The sequence below is a fragment of the Struthio camelus genome, chromosome 5 (genome assembly GCF_040807025.1).
Source record: "Struthio camelus isolate bStrCam1 chromosome 5, bStrCam1.hap1, whole genome shotgun sequence".
NCBI lineage: Eukaryota > Metazoa > Chordata > Aves > Struthioniformes > Struthionidae > Struthio > Struthio camelus.
Window position 1 is genome coordinate 37,973,562 of NC_090946.1, and position 14,526 is coordinate 37,988,087.

Genomic DNA, 14,526 nt, shown 5'->3' on the forward strand with positions numbered 1-14,526 from the left:
ACTGGTCTGCAAAGACTCCTTGTGCTTATCCACGGACTAGTTCATCACTCAGTTGGCTAAAGAGATTAATTATTTCTAGTAAGGAAGAATTCATTTGACAAGGAATGGTTGTTTTGTGTGAAAAGAAGATGAACAAAGGCAATAACAGACAGCTTGGCTGAATGACCTATCAGCTGATACCTGGCTGCCTTTGAAACGGTCTTTGGAAATACATGCTGCATAATGGTGGGTTTCTCCATTCTCTGTGTTTTCTTACAGGCATTTTTGTCTGATCACTAGCTGAGAATCCAGCCTACTCTGTATGTTGCAAAAGATGCTGTTTATACTTGGGCTTTTAGTTTGCCATCTGTGCACAGTTCAGCTGCAACATCTCTGTAGATCTGCTTCTCCTCTGCCAACTCCCTGTTGCAAGTCTTCAGAAGACAGTGATTCACTTCAGACTTTCCAATAAAATTCTAGCTCTTTGCAAACTCTCTTTTAAACCTATCCCCTGTTCATAGCAAACTCAGTGGTGCAGACTTAATGTTTTTCTACAGACTCACTAATTCATATCCAAGTAGCACTGAAGCATAGCTAGTTATACATGCAGTCACTGATGCACATATACCTCTGCACTGCCCTTGCTAACATCTATCGCATTCTCAAAGTCATTGACACAAATTCATTCAGGCATTGGAGCTGCTGGCACGTAAACAATCCATTTGCACTGCGACTTGTGATCACTTTTTATTTTAAAACCGTTTGCTTTAAAAACCAGCCTTTGCACTAATCCTCAGGGAGAATATTTTGAGCTCAGGCTTCCTTCCTCAAAATAGGACACTTCTTGTAAGAATCAGAAACAAGCTACACGCTCAGTACCTGTTGGCTCAGATACTCAGCGACTGCGCAGACGAGGAAGACTGTATATAAGGACAGGAAGACACGACTGCACTTATCTCGTAGCCTTTTATCTTTACGGGTAAACACTCTGGGTCGCAGAGCTCTGGCTGTGTGCTTAACTTATTAAACTCATTAAAGAGAGAGTGAGAGAGAGGAGAGAGGGAAAGAAAAAGCACTCTCAATATTTCTTTGCTTGAGAATAGGAGTATTTTTACTCAAGGTTAATTCTGCTTGAAAAGAGATTGCTGGAATGCTTCAAATTTCCAGAAAGACATGTAGAATCCCAGTCCCCAAGATAGGTTGTAATTGTGTTTTCAGACACTGCCCCAAAAAACTCTGAGGCAAAATTTGTTTTGGTCTCAGATGAACAACTGTAGGCCTTACAACTCTTCTGCTGAGAGAAAAGCGCCTGAGTGAGGTTAGATTTCTAAGGCAGTTGGCTGGCCTGGTATTACTGTGGACAGCTGCAGAAATAGGGCCGACAAGGCCACACCTATAAAAGCCCCTGCACAGAGAGTGAGTCATTCATTTCACTTCCACCTGATCCTCTCTGTTTTGCTTCAGCACGTGCATTTCAGGCACCTCTCCCTCTTCGAGCCCACATACCAGCTGCAGCCAAGCAGCTTGCGCTTTCCGAGCCTGCTCTTACTTCCTGGTGGCGCAGAGGAGGGCACAGCAACGGAGGGGTGCTGCATGCAAGGTGTGTGCCACTCAGCGGCAAAGCCCAGGCCCACGGCCCCCTCTTTCTCCCATTGTTCAAGACAGATGAAGGGGACGCTTGTTGTGGCCTACGTTTGCCCATTACATGACCACGTGTCCATCCTGCCGAGAATGCGAGATGTCTGCAGGATAACATACAGACAGACAAGTAGGAAAGCCGCTGAGAACGCCTGCTGCAAAATGGGAGAAGGGTTGTGGTTAATTTTGATGCGAAAAGAAAAGGATTGTTTGTTGACTCTGAGAGCAGCAGGGAAAGATTTGGACTGGAGGGGTTCTGAATGCAAGAATTAAAGCCAAGTGCATGCAATGAATAAAGCACAGCATAGAAAGGGACCTTTTAAAAATCTTTTCTTCAAAGTCTGGTGACATAGTGAGCAATTACCCTGCAGGCACAGAATGAGGATTGAGAAGCATCTTGTTTGACAAAGGACGGAGTAAGATGGCCGCTGCAAACGCTTCTCAGTACAGAGGCCAAAATGAATTTTGCTACCCCAGAAACGAGGACTGGGGCTTTGAGTTGTGTGAGCTTGCTGCTCCTCCTTTTACCAGAACAAAGGAAAATACATGTGAGGAATGCTGTTCCTCACAAGGCTGTGAGGAACCTCCTGTTGCTCCCTGATAGTTGCTGCTGTCCCATTTACCCAAATTTCTTCTTTAGTCATAGCAGCTGTCAGCTTGGCTTTCCCAAAGTTTGACACAAGCAAAGTAGGCAGCAGGGTCGTGGCAATTTTGCTGCTCAAAACAACGAGCTACCCTAGCAAATTCTTATTTCACTGGCATCTAGAGCTGCGTCTGTGTGATGCTGCAGCATTAAGCACAGATTCAATAAATGTTAGAGGCAGCCTCCTGTCCCAGGTAACTGTAGCACCGCAATGCACAGTGACCGTTTTGCTTTAAGCTCTTCTGTTGAGCCTCCTTCCTGTATAGGAGGGACTTTGATTCAAGAAGAAAGAATTGGGACAAAGCGAGAAAGACCATAGAAAGCTCTCACTGGAGTTGCAGCTGTTTCTTTCCAAAAAAAACCCAACAAACAGCACTGCTACCAATGCCCGTATCACCCAATTAAGGGCTAGATCGGCGACAGGAGCACAGACATAAAAGGAGTAATGCTCTAGAAGGAAAAGGACTAATTTGAGGGAAGAAGCAGGAGAGAGGGGCAGGGGGATATTCCTGCTGCTTCAAAATTTATTGCACTCTTACCTGCCCCTAATTTAGTTTTAGGATTGGCTTGGCTGATTTGGCTTTAATATCTGTTAAATGGGGATTTAAAGAGGATCACATTATTATTACGATTAGATGGCCTTATTACTATTATTTTTACTTCTATTCTGCCAGGAGATGAGAGGCTGGATCCCACTGGGATGCGCATCACACACACACACACAACAAAGACATGGCGCTGCGAGCTTACTGCCTGCCTTGGGAAGCAGATACAACAGACAAAATGGGGAAGCCCAGGGAAACAATGCAACGGCGCTGGTCAGCAGAGTAAAGAGCAGCCACAGCACACCAGCACCTCACCGCCGCCACTTTTCTGTAATCGCTGGGGCAAGCGAGCCAGCAGGAGCTTAATGGGGCTGGGCCTGGGAACAATGAGGCAGTTCTGCTGATGTTCACAGGCTTCAGCAAAACTGCCCGTTGGAAAAATCTTTGAGTGGGTCATCAGGGCCTGACTTCATTTGGCAGAGAACCACAGCGCACCTCTTGCAAGCATAGCAGCCTTAAATGTCAAGGTGCATATGTTCGTGTTTGATGGGCCATGAAGGAAGGGTGTCTTCAATGAGGAATGTGACATGGTAGGTGCAGCAGGCTCGGCAAATTAACTTACAGGTGTATTTAAGTGGGGTGAGGTGAATTGATCAAAGCTGGAGAAGAGGGAGTAGCAGTAAAGACCCGAAGGTTAAGGAGGACCGGCAGGAGCCTCATCTTAGAGGAGAAAAGCTAAGGCTGCGTTATTCTGTGTGAGAAGCATACGCAGTGGGGTGTGATGACCTAGCGAGATGATCGCACAGCCAAGAGGGACACAGAAGATCTCCTGGGCTGAGGGGGTCACAGAGCTACGCCGAAGCCTGACGGCGAGCCGTGCGGACGGCCCAGCGCTGCACCAGCTCAGCTCCCCGCGCTGCAGCCCAGGCCCTGGAGAGGCGAGCAAGGAACAAGGGGCTGGCAGAGCAGCACGGAGAGCCGGGCGGGACTCGGCCGCCTAACGCTGACAGCTGGGCGCCCGCAGAAGTCAATTGGGGACTTTTCCCCGGCGGGGGGGCTGTGAAGGGCGGGTGCCGGGGGCGGGCTCCGCGCCGCGGGCTCCGCCCCGCGGGGGCCGGGCCAGAGCCGGGCCACATCGGCGGTGCGGGCGGGAGCAGCGGGTCGCCCAGCCGAGGCGAGTCGAGTCGAGCAGGTAAGGGCGCTGCGGCCGCCCCGGCTCCGCGGGGCCGGGCGGCGGCGGCCTCGGCGGGTCGCGGCGCCTGCTGCGCCCCGCTCGGCCCGGCCGTGCGGAGGGGGGCGCCGCCGGGGGCGGGGGGTCCGGGGCGGCGGCGGGCCCGCGGGACTTCCCGGGGATTTCCGCGGGCGGCCGGGCCAGGGAAAACCCTGGGCTGGGCGCTGCGCGGGGCTTCCCCGGGGCCGTGCGGGGCGGCCGGGGGCCGCGGCGGGTCGTGCTGGGAGCGGAGCGTCGGGGGCGCGGGGCGTCGAGGTGGCCCCGCTGCCGGGGCGGTAGGCGAAGCCCGTGGGTGGCTGCTCCCCTGCCCGGTTCGTGCTCCGGGAGCAGAGTGTGCCTAGCTTTTCTCCTCTTTTCTTCCCCGAACCCTGCAACTTTACCGTTCTTTGACCTCCTCCGCTTTTTTTTTTTTTTTTTTTTTTTTTTTGGCGCAAGTGCCTCGGCCTGATAGCCTTAGGTGCCAGGGCTTTGGGTCAGGTCGCCAGGTGCCTGGCTCTGTGCTGCACCCCCTGGCTGCTCCCTCGCCGGGCTCAGTGCTGTCCCTTGCTGAGGAGGCAGTGGCAGGGTGACTGCTATCTGGCACCTGGGTTGTGGTTCCTTCTGCCTGTGCTACTGCAGCACCTACAAATCTTGGAGCGGTTTCACGGTATCCAAAGTGTAGCAGAGTGCTTCTCTGTGTGCTTCACTGAGGCTTCAAAAGGTCATCACACCATGCCCTGATGTTCCCAAGGAGGAGAGGAGCCTCCTTCTGGTTCCTCAGGCTTTGAATTAAGTGTATAGGTAAAGGAGTTATCTTTCTTGGGTGTAATTCCAATTTGCTCACAGCTTGTGAGCATGCCTGCATGTCAGAGTCGACACTTTTAAATTTAAAATCAGTGGGTGGGTTTTGATCCTCTTGTGTAGTCAATACATGGCCTAAAAAGTCATCTTGTTGGTTGTGATGGACTTGATACCATGCAGGAATGAGTCCTACAGACCAGACTTGTTGCTGTAACATAGTCTTTCAGGGTTAAAGGCAATTTTAGTGGAATGAATATGCCTTAGTTGTGTGCCAATGAGAGTTGGGCAATACCACTGTCTTCAATAGGGTTCTGTCTTGGTTTATTTCTGAGACTTGGATTAAATGTATATGCAGAGATCTTAACCCCATTATAACCAGAAAAATCTGCTTACTACAAGAATCTGCTATTGGTCCAGGCTGGGGTGTGTGTGTGTGTGTGTATATATATATATATTTATATTTATATATGTATACTCACACACCCACATACACAGCAATTTTTTAAGATACCAGTGAGGAGAATTCAGAGTACTTTATGCATTTCAGCAGCTAGACCTTGGCTGTGAATTGTCTTGCAGTGTGACTGTCAACAAGTCTTTCAATACAGGGATAAGGACTTGTTACAACACAGGTATGCCACGTCTGCTGTAGAGCCTAGAAGTTCTGTGTATGCTTTAAACGTAAAATGGAGCTCTTAGTACAAAAAAACCACTCTGGAATCTAAACATTGGCTTCAGCATGTTCATAAACTGAGTATAGTTAGTTTAGAATGATGTGTTCCTGTGTCTTGGACCAGCTCTGGCATTTCCATCTTGTTCATGAGGTCAGAGCTTTAAAATTTAATAGCCCTCCAGGTGAGGGACTGGGTGTCTCATTGAAGTGCTATCTCAGGGGTAGCGTTTGAGGCAGAAGAGCAATCCTCTGAGTTGGTGTTGCTGGCTGTAACGTAGGTTTTCTAGGACATAACCCATCCAAACACTAGTCAGGCCTCTTGCGTAGCTCCTGAGAATGCCCGTGGGGCTCTGTGTGAGTGAGTGCACGTGACTGGAGAACGCTGCCTTGAAACCTGTGGTTAGTGATGCTTCCTTTCCACGTAAGACTTTTATTTTTTCTCCTTTCTCAGGCACTCTGTGCTTGAGAAAAATCTGTCTCTTCAAAGTCTGAGGCTCGAGTCTGATGCTGTGAGCATGATAGTGGGCTGCTTGCTTCCTATGGGAGAACCTTGCACCAGAAGTGTGTGGCTAGGGTCCTGTGGTCTGACACCTTTTGGTACGCTACAGGGTCCAATTGTAGAATTGCTGGTCTGATGGCCTAGAGAGAGGCAGCTGGTGGGAGGAGCCATCTCAGAAGTATGCTGCCATATGCTGATGTGAACAGAAACATGATGAGCAAGCTGTAAAAATGATGAGTTACTTAGGTCTTGCTTAATGCTCTGTAAACACTAAACAGGAAGAAACATTGGCAGCCGAATCAGTGACTTATTCAAATTCCAATGCATGTGCAATGGCAATACTGTCAGGGTCCCATCGGTGGACCTGTTTGTGGTTGCTACAGTGGGATAGCTTTTATGTTCCTGCATGTTTCTGGTTCTTTGGTTGGAGCAAGAATTCCTACACCTCCAGTAAAATTTCTTTAAATAATTGCTCATGTTGGGCTGCCAATACCTGTGAAAAGTACCTTTGCCAATTGCTCTGCAAGCCAAGATGCAGGTTTGGGGTGGCTCAGAGAAGTAGCTTTTCCTCCCTCCTAACTTTCTTTAATTTAACGTCCTTTTCACAGAAGGATCTTGCTTCCAAAGTAATTTCACTCGTCGGAGCCTCTCTGGACGTGAACCTAGCTCCGCTGGGGTTCCTCCAGTTTTGCAAATGCCCTGTGAACAGTGTGTGCTGGGCCCTGGGCTGGGAGGAAAACCTCTTCTCCGTATTGCAGGGCAGAGGCAGCTTGGTGAAGTCCTGCAGCATTCGCTCAGCTTCTTACCTGTGTGTGACAGAAATAGAAGAGGCAAGCTCAGTGCTTGGAGAAAGCTTTCCCCTTAGGCAATCTCTATCCTACTGCACAGAAGCTCCTCCCTTAAGAGGATTTTGTAGCTTTAATGATGCAGCTCATCTGGACTCTCTTCATTCCTGTTACTGTCTCTACTTTGGTTCTCGGGGGATAGAGAGGAGTAACGTGACCCACAGCTATTAGCTGGTGTGGGAGATGCTATAACAAGGCCTTCTCACATCTCCAAATAAGTTTCCTGCTCCTGTTAGCCAAGCCACCCTCTGCCTTTAAACTCTGTTAAGTGCAGTGGGTTTTGGTATGAGAGTCTTCATCTGACTGCAGCTGAGGAATGGTTTTATCCCTCTCTCGCGTCTCCCTATCCTTGTGTCACAATGATAAGCCTATCTTATTAACGTGCCTTATTAAGGCTACAGGGCACTGTCCTGAACCACAGGCATACATGCAGTGAATTCCCAATTCAGAAAAGCACATGGGGAAGCTCTACAGACCTTTGGTCTGTAAAGGCCATAACAGGCCTCAAAGCACCTTTCAGCGCAAACTATAGTTGCAGTTTTTGGTGTCCAGTGGCACTATTATAGCAGGAAGTGTGCAGAAGAGAGGGTGCAGCTGTAAGGACCTTGGGCATGAGTGGCACAGGATGTGTTGTGGGAAATCCAAAGTGAAATGACCCATGCCTCATGCTGTAAGAGGTGGTAAACATTGGCCTGCTTGAGTGGTGCCAGTGGGGTGGCAGCCGTTTTATTCCTGGCCCCCTTTCTGTTCACTGATGAGTGAAAGATGCCAGCGTAGGTCCCTTCTTGCCTGGTCTAGCCACGCTCAGACTATGATTTAATGTCATGTAAGGTGAGAGGCAGCAGCACTTCCAGTGTGCATGTGCAACAAGTGATGACCAGTACCTCAATTCTTGTATTTGCTCTGTTTTCTGAAGAGGAAACAGCAAATACGTGTGCTCGTCAGAATTCACTTCATGTCAGGGAACTCTGACCATAACTCTAGAGTGCCTAAACTTCAACTTTCTAAAAAGGGAGCACTGTGACTGCATCTGCTTCTAAATCTGGAGTCCTTACATGTTTTTAAAAAAAAAAAAAAAGAGAGGGAGGATAAGCGTGGTCCAGCAGGCTTGCCTCCACTGCAGCTCTCAGCTTAGATAGGCTAAGAAATAACTACCCTCTTGTCCCAGCGTAACTGTTTGGGGTGCACAGAATCGGACCCCTCCACAAGAAAATTATTAGATGTGTGCACAAAACAAGGGCTGCATGAGCCACCTTCCCTTCAGGAACTGTTTAACGAGCTGCAACCATCTAATAGCTGCCACCTTCGCCTGGCACGGATGTGCCCCCTCAAAGAGGGAATGAAATGAAGGAGAGGCTAAAAACTGCAGTCTCTCTCTTGCTGCGGTACGAAATTAATACGTGAGGCATAGCAAACACCAGTGCTTCCTCGATGGTCTGTAGGTTGCGGCAGAGCCTGTTTGTTGCTCAGCTCCATGTCCTGTTTATAGCTGTTTGTGGATTATTAGGGCTCAGAGACACTAAGGTAGTTAATGGCTGACTCAACCTAGGCAGGGTGATAAGCAAAATGCAAGGAGCTGCATGCTGGAGCTTCCTTAAATCACTGTTGGCATGTGCTGACAGATCCAGAGCTAACAAATTCTCTGGAAAAAGATGAGGCATTACTGAGGGCAGCCCTAGAAAAGGGACTGTTCACTAGATGATAGCAGAAAAAGTGAAGAGAGCAGCTGGTCAGAATTCAGAGAACACTGTGACGCAGCCTATCTGTGGCCAAGCGTCTCTCCTCTCAGATGTGGCCGAGCTGGAGAAGCTCGGCTGTTCAGGGCATGTTCAAAGTAAATACAGGGGTTTGTGGGAGAGGGGAAAAAAAAATTAAGCTAAAGACAGAGCTCTCCCGTGAAAAGAGGCACAAACGTCAACTGTCTGATTGGTTGCTCGATTTCTTTTATCTCCTTGGTGGAGCTTTACAACTGGGACAGCAGCAATTAAAAGCAAGTCAAATGAAAGTGCATTAAATGCGTTTAATTTCTGAAATTTACCTTAGTAGCACTTAGCAGTAAATGGCCTCTCTCTAAGGAGCCCAGCAGCTGGGAGGGACCAGCTCTCCTGTGCCATCAGGAGTTGTAAATAGCAAATGCTGCTAGTCCTTTGCATCAGGACCCTGCCTGGCTGCTGGCTCGTCCCCGGTTTTGTTTTGGTTTCCTTGCAGCACAGCCTAGTTCAAACAGGTGCATAGGAGAGGTGTTTTACCCTTTACTGCAAAATTGTTGTCAGACGGTAAGCAGAGCGCTGATCTCTTCCAGTATGATGATAATCCCATGGCCGTGTGTATTAGAGAAATGCTGATCTGGGAAGAGCTATATATGTTAGGATATCCAGCAGCCCAGAGACTTGGAAGTTACATAATGCAGAATTCCCCATGTAGGTAAAACAATCCCAGTTAAGGTAGAAGGAAGTGTCTCATATACAAGCAAAGACGGACATAAGACTTCAAAGCTGTGGCTGTGCATGTTGAACTACGCTGTCCTTCTCACAGCTGGAATTTACTGTAATCAGTCTCTTCTGCTGCTGTTCCTATTAGTTGCCCTGGAGGCAGCTTGGGAAAGGGGGAGGAGAGGAACCAGCTCACAGTGATTTGCATATGTGGGTAGTAACTTTCCGTAAAGTGGTTTTACCTGTTGGTTGGTAACAAAGGAGTCTGTTTCCCAGGATTGCCCTAGGGAAGGGGTTGTGGTCACTCCTGGCTGTCTCTTCCAACACTGTACTTGAACTGCTGCCTCTGCTCATAGTGAGTTTTGGTGTCCTACCTGGGGTGTGCTTGGGGGGGCTTCTGAAGAGCTCAGTGCCCTGAGCTCTCGTCTGTATGGAGAGACTTGGTGCAATGGATTGTCTTGTCTTAAAATCAGCTCGTTCCAATACCTTAATTTCTATTGGGCCAGGGTACCAGAACAACATTTCTTTGAGAAAATTTCCTCTAGATTTTGTTTTTCTCTGTTTTGGGGGGTTTTAGGCTGTGTGGGTGTCTCAGCCCATGCTCTGTTGGTGCAGCAATTCAGGAATTGCACACAAGGAAGATGTTGAAGTGATATTTTGGCACCTTCCTAGGACTCCAAGGACTGCTGCTATCATTCTATAATATAAGAGCATGCAAATCTTAAGTGTCTAGAGCCAGAGTGTCTCCTGTGATAGATGATTAGCCATTTGCTCGAGAGTCAGCTGTGAAATATAAATTAATTGGATAAACTACTATTGTGTAAAATGGCTGAGCACTGATTTACACTCTAGTTAGACCTCTCCAGGGAAGATTCTGTACCTTTAATGGCATTGCAGTTTTTGGGTTGCTAGGTGCGCCAGTCTTGGAGGCAAAAATATCCCTTCCAAAAATGTTCTATTCCCTTCTTACTCGATGTTTCTGACTTCTCCTTGGTCCTGCAACTGGCTTACCTCACATCTCTTGGAATGTGAGGGGTGTGCATTACGTCTGAACACAGATTAGAGGGGGTCTTTATTCAGTGGTGTGAATGTCAAATGTTTTTCTGAGACTTGGGTCTCTTCAACTAACATGTCTGGGTTTCTAAGGGTATCATGCAAACTGCTGTATTTATCTCCTTGCTGTTGTAATCAACTAACCTGTAGAGTATCCTTTACGTAAAAGGATGTCATTCTGGCTCGTGTACTGCTAGGACACCATTTCTAATATTGCTGTTCAGATTGTGCATTAAATCTGAGGCTTGTTTCTTGCTGGCAGTGTGCAACAATCAAAGCATCCTCTTGACCCCTAGGAGATGGTCATGTGTCTGCAATGTGTGTCAGCATAGACTGAAGTCACGGGGGATGAGTCAGTCTTGAGTGGCTTCGCTGCAACACTGTCAACTTCCCAGTAAGGTTGGGTTGTTTCATTTTACTAAAAAAACTGTTTTATGTCTCTTCACTCCCATTTTCCTATCTGTTGATTGCCAAGTTAAGCTTCCCTCTCACTGTTAACAGAAGTATAAATACAGTATATCATGCTGGACTGAGGTTGAGGAGGTTGCTGCCCTGCAGGTCAGCAAGGCTTAGTTTTCTCCTGCTGTTATCTTGAATTTTGCACTGATGCAGTAGAGGTTGCAACTCTCTTCACTGTTTCACAGCGTCTCTGCTAGATGTTTGGGGAAACCGAGACCTTAAAAGGCAGGCAACAATTCTAAATATATTCATCTCCAAAGTATTTCTTCCAAAAAAAAAAAAAAACAAAAAAACCAAAAACAACCAAACCTCAACCTTGCTGAGGGAGGTACCTTTCCTAATGGTCTAAGAAGTTGCTGTACTCATCTTTGCGTTCAAGTCCCTTTATAATGCAGGCTTTGCAAAGAAACTGCACGTGGAATTACTAAAGAGCCCTCTAGAGTTGTGAGGTAAATCTGTGTATGCCCTAAGGAAGCTCTTTTAATTAGGAAAGATTTCTGCTTAAAAGCTCTCGTGCCAGACGGCTCTTGCTGAACTGACAGTCGTCTGTAGGTCCCAGTTTTGAGGAGAAGCCGTAGTGAACCATATGAAACACAGTAAATTGCACTGCCTTTCTTCCTTCTACTCTTTCTGCTCCTGTGCAGGGTCTGCTGTGAGCCTCCGCTGACAAGAGCTGTGTAGGAATGCAAAGGAGGGATGTGGGAATACAATGGGAGTCCCCAGAGAACAATGGCTGTCTGGAGCCATGGCCTTCACGGAGCTCTGGGAACAAAAGGCTGGTGGTGTGGAGGAGTGGGGCCCTGTGGGGTAGGTCAGGCCCCGAAAGCAAGCCTGAGCCCTTACTTGGGTTTCCAAAGAAGCTACTGCCCCCTCCTCCTCCTGGGAGCAGCAGCCATGGCGTGGCACAGAAAGTCACAGATGCTGTCCAGAGCAGCTGCCCCTTGCCAGATACTGCGTGTGCCCATGCATCTCCCCATGTCCCTCTCACCAGTTGCTTTGAGAGAGGAATAGCTTCTACTGCGAAAGGAGGAGCTTTCCATGCAGCTAAAATGGAGGGAGGGGGCTGTTCATGCCCTCTTCTGAGGGGTAAAGGGTAGGAGATATTATCAGTGGCTGCTGGTGCCTTTCATGCAGGATACATGTATGGGACTCCCAACATGTCAAAGTTTCCTTTATTACCTGCTCCATGCTTCGCATTGAAAGTGGCATCAAATTGGCTGTTAACCTCAGCAGAAGGGGCTATTTCAAGGAACAGAAAGCTGCTTTAAGATCTGAGTCCAAGACCTCAAAGGCTCCTTTGATGCTGCAGTCTTGCCTGTGGTTTCCGAGGCAGCTTGTTTCTGTGTTCATTCCAAATCCATCGAGTTGCGGCTTCTGAGCCTCCAGGGGAGAGGAGACTGGCCTGTCACTGTCTTGGTAGTGGCTTAGACTTGACCCTGTAGTAAAAAAGCAAATCCCTGCCTTTGTGCAGCCTCGGATAGATAGCGAACTTTTCTGGCATGTCTATTGACTAGCTAATGCCCTAAGCATTGTCTCCTAGCGTATATGTAGCTAGATGACTATGCACCCAGAGTTGCCCCATGGGAACCTAAACAGTTGCCCTCTGCTCATTTTGAAGAGGAAAGGCCTTCACAGTGGGGTGTCTGCTCTTGGGAGAAACAGCCTACACAGCAGTGTGCAAGCTGAGCCGGGTCATCCTTCACCTTAGAAGCCGTCATGCACTCCAGTGCTATTGGATGCTTTCTCCTGTGCCCAGGATCTTGGTGGAGAGCCCCATCTACCAAAGATGCAGTTCATTCAGCTGTGCAATGGCTTCCTGTGGTGGGTGATTCTGCTGTTGGAAGACTTCTGTAGAAGGAGTAGTAGGCAGTGGAAATTTCCTAGTGTGGGTTTTACCCACCCCTTATTAGGACAGAAGCGTATGTATAGTGGGGGCAGAGGAAGGTTTACTTCTTGGTCCTTATCTACTTAGGTAGCATGCATAAGACAACTTATTATAATTTGGTGTCATTACTAAGTTTGGCATGGTAAAAATTATAGAACCAATGTGAGGTATGAAGGGTCTGTTTCAGGGAACGGGCTGTGGAGGGAAGAGAGCAACATGGTGGGACTGAGGTAAATACTCCAAAAATCTATCTGCATCCATATTAAAAGTATTCTTAGCCTGAATCTTAATTCACTGATTTAAGCTGAGACAGGATAGTCCTGCTTCTAATATGGGAGCACTTATCTCTGCATTGAGGCTTAGCTGATATTTGTAAACCAGTTGGTCATTCTGGATGTAAGTTCTTTCTTTCTTAAAAGAACACTCCAAACTGCTGTTTTCCATCCTGTTCTTCGAGCTTTGCTCCATCAAATAGGCTTCTGAAATATTTGTGCTCTAAATTTAGAAAAGGACAGAGACGCACTCAAAAAAAAACCAGAAAAGGCCACCTAGTCTCCCTTGGTTCTGGTTCAGCTTAACCCATTTTCCAGACTACCGTAAGTAGAACACCATGTATAAATCTAGAGACTCTGAGGAAGCCCCTCCTTTTCCCAGAACAGACCCAGCTTTCGAGGGCTTGCTGTCTGTGTTAACTGCCAAATTCCTAGGGAACTTAAGCCATTTGTCTGTTCCTCTTGGCCTGAGGCAGCCCTGTCCTTAACCTACGTATGTGGTGGTTGGAAGGATGGATCGATTTTCTTCGGATGGTGTTTGATGGTGGAATCTTAACTGCAGGTGGCAGATCAGATCTGTAACTGAGTCATGTTCTCCCATTGCCCCAGTTAAGTCTGCTGGCATCACCTGCCTGGAAACAGAACAGTCAGTGGGTTAGCAAAACACCTGCATGCATTGCCTTCTGCCTCGGCTGCCAGGGCTGTCTTCACTGGAGTGAAACCGAAAGTCTTTGACCCTCTCTCCCAGCTGGCTCTGTGTTGTCAGGAGGCCCCCTTTGTTTTCCAGCTTTGTCTGCTGAGATTCCTTATTGTGGTATTTCACTTCATAAAATTCTTAGGCTAGAAATGAAGCTGCTTCACTACAGCTTCTGTAACAACTTGTGCTGTGTTACTCTTGCTACTTACAGTGCAACTCTGTACTTCTGTAAAATTCTTCTTTTCCTTTTTCTTTTCCCCCTTCCTGTAGCAAGGGCTTGGGGAATTAGGTGGTTTATCTGTAAAGGTGGAAGGAAAAGGTAGTTCTAGACAATACTGCAATAAATCTTAGAGACTGTACAGCAGTCCCTGCTGGGACTGACCCTTCCAGAATAAAACAGGAGATTGCTTCAGAGCTATATTCTCCAAGTATTCAGATCAGTGAGGGGTTTGGCTGTTGTGGACAGGTACTGCCAGTTATAAATGCAGGACAATGTGGTATCAGAGGGGGGAAATGTGGTTGCAGGGGGGATATTCTTAGGTAGAAAGGAATAACTCAAAACACCTGTGCTCTAAAGTTTTGTACTTTGGGGCTCTTCTTGCCTCCTGCTGTCTTTCCGGAAAGAAGGACTGTCTGAGTCCTGAGTTCCTTTTATCTTGAACTTCTTATGACTGTGGCTTTCTCTTTTTCCTTCATGCCTGCTGGTAGTCTCAAGCAGTATCCATGGTCTGAAATTCAGGATTTTGTGAAATGTCTGTCCACAGACAGTCTGTGATGATGCTCATCTCGCCAGCAGGCAGACTGAACTCCACCAAGGTGCAATGTCTTATGTTGAATGTGATGGCAGGACAGTCTGACAGGCAGTAATGCTTCTCCTGGGGCAGAAGGCACTAAG

The 14,526-nt window shown here is 47.7% G+C and overlaps 1 protein-coding gene across 4 annotated transcripts in view; it reads left to right on the plus strand.

Annotated features, from left to right (window-relative positions):
- Positions 1 to 3,883: 3,883 nt before the first annotated feature.
- Positions 3,884 to 14,526, plus strand: part of CD82 (CD82 molecule) — a 46,232-nt gene continuing 35,589 nt past the window's right edge. Inside the window, exons 1-2 of one of the 4 annotated variants that reach the window (XM_068945569.1) lie at positions 3,927 to 3,997; positions 10,615 to 10,717. The gene's annotated coding sequence lies outside the window, so the exon portion shown is untranslated. Of the gene's footprint in view, positions 3,998 to 9,530; positions 9,621 to 10,614; positions 10,718 to 14,526 lie in introns of those variants that run through there. The other 3 variants (XM_068945570.1, XM_068945568.1, XM_068945571.1) reach the window with 3 other exon arrangements.